Here is a 7,116-nt window from a genome sequence, read left to right on the forward strand (position 1 = left end):
TATATATAACCTAAGATAACTATATTGGGGTAGAAAACTAACTCATTTGGTGACAGAGATAGAATATGTGGTCTATGTCCACGGCCCGTCTTTCACCTGAATTGTTATGTTTTATAGAGTTATTTAAAAGATTACTATTACCATTGGCCCCTTTTAAGCTGTGACTTTTGTATAAATCTTTCTTCAGAGTTTCTCTTTCATTGGCTCACATAGTTGAAGAAAATATTGATGTTCAGGACTGCAAATGTTTTCTTGTTTTTGGCTTGTGTCATAAATCTCATAGTGTACATTTGGCTTTTCACTTAGTGACACAAAACAATATTCATTCTGTGTCTTATAACTTGCACTTGTCCCCTCACTACTTTAGATTCCCTTCCATATCTGAAACATATTAAACTTTGCCCACTATGAGTCAAGTTTCTTAATAGGTGGGTGATATTTCAGTGAAGTTGAGCACTGAAGGTGCCTAGCTATACTCTGGTTAAGTCAAGAACTGTATTACTTTCTTCAAAATGTCTAGCACATTATGTGTCAAATACATCTTGGCCTAGCTCTTTAGAGAATATTAGTTGCTGAATTACTTTCATCTCATGATATAATATTTTTATTATGCTGATGATTTTGAGGGGAAGCTAATTTCTCACTTTAGGGAAGAACTTAAACATTTTCAGTTCCATTTATGTGAGTGCAGCATTTCTCATGTCAGAGAACAACAGGTGCATTAACAGAAAAGTTAGCAGGTTGTTTTAGAAACTGTATTGTTAAAATACTTTCAGAATGGAAACTTTGGGGATCTTGGATGCTGTCATCTTTATTGAAACAAATAGCTTTAAAGACCACAAATATATACTACATGCACACTCACACAGTCACCCACCCAATACTGTTGCTATTAATTACCACATTTAGTCACTAGGGACAGACTAATGAAACTTTTTATTAACACGATAGAAGCACAACGTACAAAACAATCTGTTTAATTCCAAGTAAAAAGCTCATTTGCCTGATGTGTCTCAGAAGGGAAACAAGAAACTCGGACATTGTAACTTGCCAAATACTAAATGGAGGGACACCTTCTGTCATGAGATTTCTGAAGCTCTCAAGATTGGAAATGTTTAAACAAAGTCAAATTTATTTCATTGGTAAAGTTACTTTGAAAAGATCAGGTAGGATAATTCTTATTTGCAGGCACATAAAAAAGTATCTTGGGAATTCGACTGATATTTAGTATTAATACAAGATTTGTGGAATAAAAGAAAAGATGTAGTGTAAAATAAAAATATGTGTTGCATTCAGAGTGTCTATACATAAAAACACACATATATCATGTATATATTTTGATATAGGTTTATATTTTTAAAGAAAATAAGCAAAAAGTATTATTTATAATATTTCAACCCACAGTTTATAATTTTCAAAGTTGAGCTTAAAATTTTAAATGAAATGAATTCTGTGAAAAAAACTATAGGTGAAGCATTTAATCAATTAATATACAAATGTGCAAGAGATTAGTACAAATTAATTTTAACATATTTGCAACAGTTTTCCAAAATCCTTACATTATCATAAACTGCAGACTTCCTCAGTTATGATGGTACAATTTACTTTTTTTTGACTTTACAATAGTATGAATGTCATCTGCATGCAGTGATCCACATTTAAAAACATACTTAAGAGTACCCATACAATCATTCTGTTGTTTACTTTCAGTTCACTATTCAATAAATTGCATGAGATATTCAGCACTTTATTATAAAATAGGCTTTGTGATAGATAATTTTGCCCAAATATTAATGTAAGTGTTCTGAGGATGTTTACGATAGGCTATGCAAAGGTGTGCTGTTTGTAAGTTAGGTGTATTAAGTGCATTTTTGACTTACAGTATTTTCAACTTACGATGGGTTTATTGCGATGTAACTCCATCGTAAGTCAAGGAGTATCTGTATTCATGTAACAGAAATAACAGATTCATTTTAAAAACAACCACCATTATAAAAGGAAAGACTATACCTCTTAAAATTCTTAAGCACTAATATATATTTTATGAGAAAAGAAATGATCATGCCAAACAAATGTCTCAAAGAAATTAAACTGTTTTTTATTTTAACAAATAAGCATATATTTCAAGTTTTAAGATATTGTTTACTTTATTACTTAGGTTATTGTTTAACCTAAGGTTAAAACAAATTATAAATCAGATTAAGATAATTAACATGGCACAGAGTTAAAGTATTTATTGTTAATAACTCACTTAGCATAATAGGCATGTTTAGCCTAAGTAACTGATGTCACAATATTTTTACGCCTAGGAGGAATTCTTTTTATATTAGCTCTCAAAAGAGATAAGATTCTCTCCACGTGGTTTGGGCTTACCCCTTTGATTGAGAGCATGCCACTTTTTACTAGAGGTTGATGTATGACTCAACTTAGAGTTGAGGATGAAAAGTGGGGATCATAGCACCTGCCTATACCCTGGTACAGATCATATGATGTTGATTTATTTATTTGTGGAGTCAGGGTCTCGCTGTGTTGCCCAGGCTGGAGTGCAGTCGCACGATCATGGCTCACTGCAGCCTTGAACTCCTGGGTGTGGTGGTGCGCACCTGTAGTCCCAGCAACTCTGGCAGGCTGAGGCAGGAGAATCGCTTGAACTCAGGAGGCGGAGGTTGCAGTGAGCCGAGATTACACCACTGCACTCCAGCCTGGAGACAAAGTAAGACTCCATCTCAGAAAAAAAAAAAAAAAATTTAAATTAAAAAGTTCTAGTATCTAAAATGAGCAATATCGCCAGGCGCAATGGGTCACACTTGTAATCCCAGCACTTTGGGATGCAGAAGTGGGTGGACCATCCGAGTCAGAGGTTGAGACCAGCCTGCAGTGAGCCGAGATTGCACCACTGCACTCCAGCCTGGGAGACAGAGTGAGACTCCATTTCAAAAAAAGAATTAGCCAAGCGTGGTAGCATGCACCTGTAGTCCTAGCTACTGGGGAGGCTGACGGGGAAGGATTCCTTGAGCCCGAAGGTCAAGGCTGCAGTGAGCCTTGTTTGCACCACCTCACTCCAACTTGGGCAAGACCCCATCTCAAAAAAGAAAAAAAACCCACAAAAACAAAAAACAAAACAGAACAGAACAGCATCACTTCCTTATCATTAGTTTGAAGGAAGTGAATTGCCTGTAAAAGTTTCCATTTTCAAAAAAAGTATTAAAAGATAGTGTAAAGCCAGGCACGATGGCTCATTCCTGTAATCTCAGCACTTTGGGAGGCTGAAATGGATTGCCCCAGGAGGTCGAGGCTGCAGCTGAGCGATCCTCCCGCCTCAGCCCGGCAAGTAGCAGAGACTACAAGTGCGTGCCACCATGCCCAGCTAATTTTTTGTATTTTTGTAGAGACAGGGTTTCACCATGTTGCCCAAACTAGTCTGGAACTCCTGATCTCAAGCGATCCACTCGCTTCCGCCTCCCAAAATGCTGGGATTACAGGCGTGAGCCACAGGGCCTGGCCTAATTACTTTCTTCAGTCTGAGCATGAAGGCTGGAAGAAAAGCTCTCACTTGCATATAATTTTTTAGAGACAGAGTCTCCCTCTGTTACACGGGCTGGAGTGCAACGGCGCAATCTCAGCTCACTGTAACCTCAACCTCCCGTGCTTGATCGCTTATATAATCTCAGCTCACTGTAATCTCAACCTCCCGGGCTCGATCGCATATATACACACATATATTTGTTTGTTTAGACAGAGTCTTGGTCTGTTGCCCAGGCTGGAGTGCAGTGGCGCGATCTCCGCTCACTGCAACCTCCGCATCCCCGGTTCAAACAATTCTCTGCCTCAGCCTCCCGAGTAGCTGGGATTACAGGCACCCGCCACCACGCCTGACTAATTTTTGTGTTTTTAGTACAGATGGGGTTTCAGTGAAACCATGCTGGCCAGGCTGGTCTTGAACTCCCGACCTCGTGATCCACCCGCCTCGACCTCCCAAAGTGCTGGGATTACAGGCGTGGGCTACCTCGCCCAGCCAATCGCTTATATTTTTAAAAAGATGTTTTCTTCGTTTCCTAGCCCCTTCTACCTCGCCACAAAGTTTCAAAGACTTAATGCTATTACAAAAGGCCGTCAGAGGTCAAGCTCAGCGGTGCAGCTCCGTCATGCCCGGCAGCCTCAGAGGGGGCCGACCCTGCCCAGGATGAGCGGCGCCAGGTAGCCGGTGACGCTCCCGGGGGTCCCCGGGCCCTGGCTGGGGGAGGTGTTGTGGGACGCACGGTACCCAGGCTCAGGAGAGGCGAGTGGGCGGCTGGGGCTGCAGCTGGAGCTGGCCATTGAGGAGCTTCTGCGCGACAGTGCGATCGGTTGCACCTTCTGTGACAGGTGCCGGCCGGTAGGCGCGGAGCGCCTGCTAGGGCAGCGTCTGGCCCTTGCTGCGCCCGGCCCCGAAGACCGGGAAGTCGTAAAGCTCCTCCTCGCAGCGTATGTGTGGCTGCTGCCGGGCGGAAGCCTCGGGACACATAACTGCCAGCTCAGCAGCCGTTTACATCCCAACCGGCCACCCGTAGCCAGCGTCCGCTCATGCGTGCTCCTGGAAGACCCAGCAGCCCCGCCGCGAGTTCCGATTGGCTCCGCGTGAGTGGCGGCCCCCTGAGACGTCACAAGGGCGCGCCTTCCGTGACGTCACAAGCGCGTGTCTTCGCCGACACCGTAGAGGTGGGCCTTCGGCGACGTCACAGGCGCCAGGTGTTTGGCTACCTCACTGGGGCGCTACAGTGCCTGGGGCTGGGCAGTCTTCTCGTCAGAGTGGGGGCTGGTAACAGCGACCTCCCTGCCAGGTCTGTGTGTTGCCGGCTGAAGAAAGGTAGCTGAAAAATTCAGACCCAGCACAGTGTTTATGTTGGTCAAAAATAGAAAACTATGTCTGGCGCCACCGAGGCGGGAGGACCCTTCAGGCCAAGAGCAGCCTAGCAACATGGTGCAACCCCATCTCTGTAGTCCTACCTCAGCCCCCCAGCTACTTGAGCCCAATGGTTCAAGGCTCCAGTGAGCTATGATCCAACCATAGCATTCCAGCCTGCGAGATTGAGGTAAACCCTGTCTAAAAAAATTAAGAAACTATCCAAGTGTGCAACAGGGAGGGACTGCTAAATAAAACATGAGGCTGGCTGGGCCCTACTGTAATCCCAGCACTTTGGGAGGCCGAGGCGGGAGGATGGATGGCTTGGGCTCAGGAGTTCGAGACCAGCCTGGGCAACATGACGAAACCCCGTCTGTACAAAAGATACAAAAATTAGCCGGGCGTGGTGCGCACCTGGCGTAATTTTTGTATTTTTCTAGAGATTGGCGGGGGGGGGGGGGGGGGGGGCTCGCTATGTTGCCCGGGCCAGTTTCGAACTCCTGAGTTGAAGCGATCTTCTCACCTTGGCCATCAGAGTTGTCGGGATTACAGGCGTGAGGGACCGCGCCCCACCTGGGTTAGGCTACTTAATAACAGAAGAAAGTGCTCCGCCAGCCTCAGTGGCTGACGCTTGTAATCCCAACACTTTGGGAGGCCGAGGCGGGTGGATCACCTGAGGTCAGGAGTTGGAGACCAGCCTGGCCATGGTGAAACCCAGTCTCTACAAAAAATACAAAAATTAGCCAGGCCTGGTGGCGCATGCCTGTAGTCCCAGCTACTTGGGAGGCTGATAAAGGAGAATTACTTGAACCTGGGAGGCGGAGGTTGCATTGGGCCGAGATTGCACCACTGCACCCCAGCCTGGGCGACACAGCGAGACTCCAGTTTGACACCAGCCTGGGCAATATAGTGAAACCCTGTCTCTACAAAACAAACAAAAACCCAGGCGTAACTGTGTCCACCTGTGGCCCTAGCTAGTTAGGAGGCTGAGGCAGGAGGATCACTTGAGGCCAGGAGCTCAAGGCTGCAGTGAGCTATGGTAATCCCACTGCTTCCCATCCTGAGCAATAGAATGAAAGCATGTCTCTAGATACCTAGCTAGCTAGATAATTGATATGTAGTTTTGAATCAAATTTTTTCCCTAGATTTGAACATGTTTTTCTAAAGTAGCATTCAACACATCAGCATTTTACAGTGTTATTAGTTGTTAATATGATTTTTTTCTGAAATACAGTATCCTTTACAAAAGCAGTTTTGTCTTTCAAAGTACATAGATAAGGCCCTCAAGTGAATTTGTCTGATGTTGGCAACCTTGGTACCGTTTTGTCCACTTGATTGGAAAAGTTAGTCAATAATTTCAGGTCACTGTCGGCCTTAGAAGAAGAGCCCAAAGGCAACAAGCAAAGACGCTGGTGTCCAGTCACCTTCTAAAAGCATTTTCACTTTCCTTTAAGGTTTCCCTTGATGAACATAGAAGTACTGTATGTAGAATTGACCCAGTGCTGCCCTAGCAACTTTGTATATTAGGCCAAATTTACATTTCTTACCTTTATGAGAGGCACCCTGATAGGCTAGTGGAGTTACACACAAAGTCTGATCTCAGCTGCACTGTCCAGAGATGCAACACAGTCCAATCAAAGAACATTCTCTGAGCCCGTTTCTTTAGCTGTAAAAGAATAACATACCCATCTAAGAAGGCAGCTTATTGTATTTGATTGGTCTTTTATTTTCTATGAAACTGTGTTTAACACAGTAATTATTTTCATTTGTATACTTCATTTGTGTTGTGTTTTTGGTTTTAGTTTTGTTTTTGAAATGGAGTCTTTTTTTTAGTGGTTTTTTGTTTTGTTTTGTTTTGTTTTGTTTTTGAGATGGAGTCTTTCTATTGTCACCCAGGCTGGAGTGCAGTGGCATGATCTCTGCTCACTGCAACCTCCACCTCCCAGGTTCAAGTGATTCTCCTGCCTCAGCCTCCTGAGAAGCTGGGATTACAGGTGCCCGCCACCACACCCAGCTAATTTTTTTAATATATTTTTAGTAGAGATGGGGTTATAACATGTTGCCCATGCTGGTCTCAAACTACTGACGTCAAGTGATCCACCTGCCTTGGCTTCCCAAGTGCTGGGATTATAGGCATGAGCCACCGCGCCTGGCTTGTTTTCAAATAAGGGTTTCTTGGCTAGGCATGGTGGCTCACACCTGTAATCCCAGCACTTTGGGAGGCCAAGGTCAGT

At 44.1% G+C, this 7,116-nt stretch overlaps 1 long non-coding RNA gene across 1 annotated transcript; it reads right to left on the minus strand.

The window, feature by feature from the left end:
* Nucleotides 1–2,219: 2,219 nt before the first annotated feature.
* Nucleotides 2,220–4,587, minus strand: LOC129034781 (uncharacterized). Its single transcript, XR_008502015.2, has 2 exons — nt 4,265–4,587; nt 2,220–2,702 (listed from the first exon to the last, which is right to left on the minus strand). It is a non-coding gene; the product is annotated as an uncharacterized LOC129034781 (long non-coding RNA).
* Between the last annotated feature and the right edge of the window lie 2,529 nt (nt 4,588–7,116).

This window comes from Pongo pygmaeus, chromosome 3 (genome assembly GCF_028885625.2).
Source record: "Pongo pygmaeus isolate AG05252 chromosome 3, NHGRI_mPonPyg2-v2.0_pri, whole genome shotgun sequence".
Classification (NCBI taxonomy): Eukaryota; Metazoa; Chordata; class Mammalia; order Primates; family Hominidae; genus Pongo; species Pongo pygmaeus.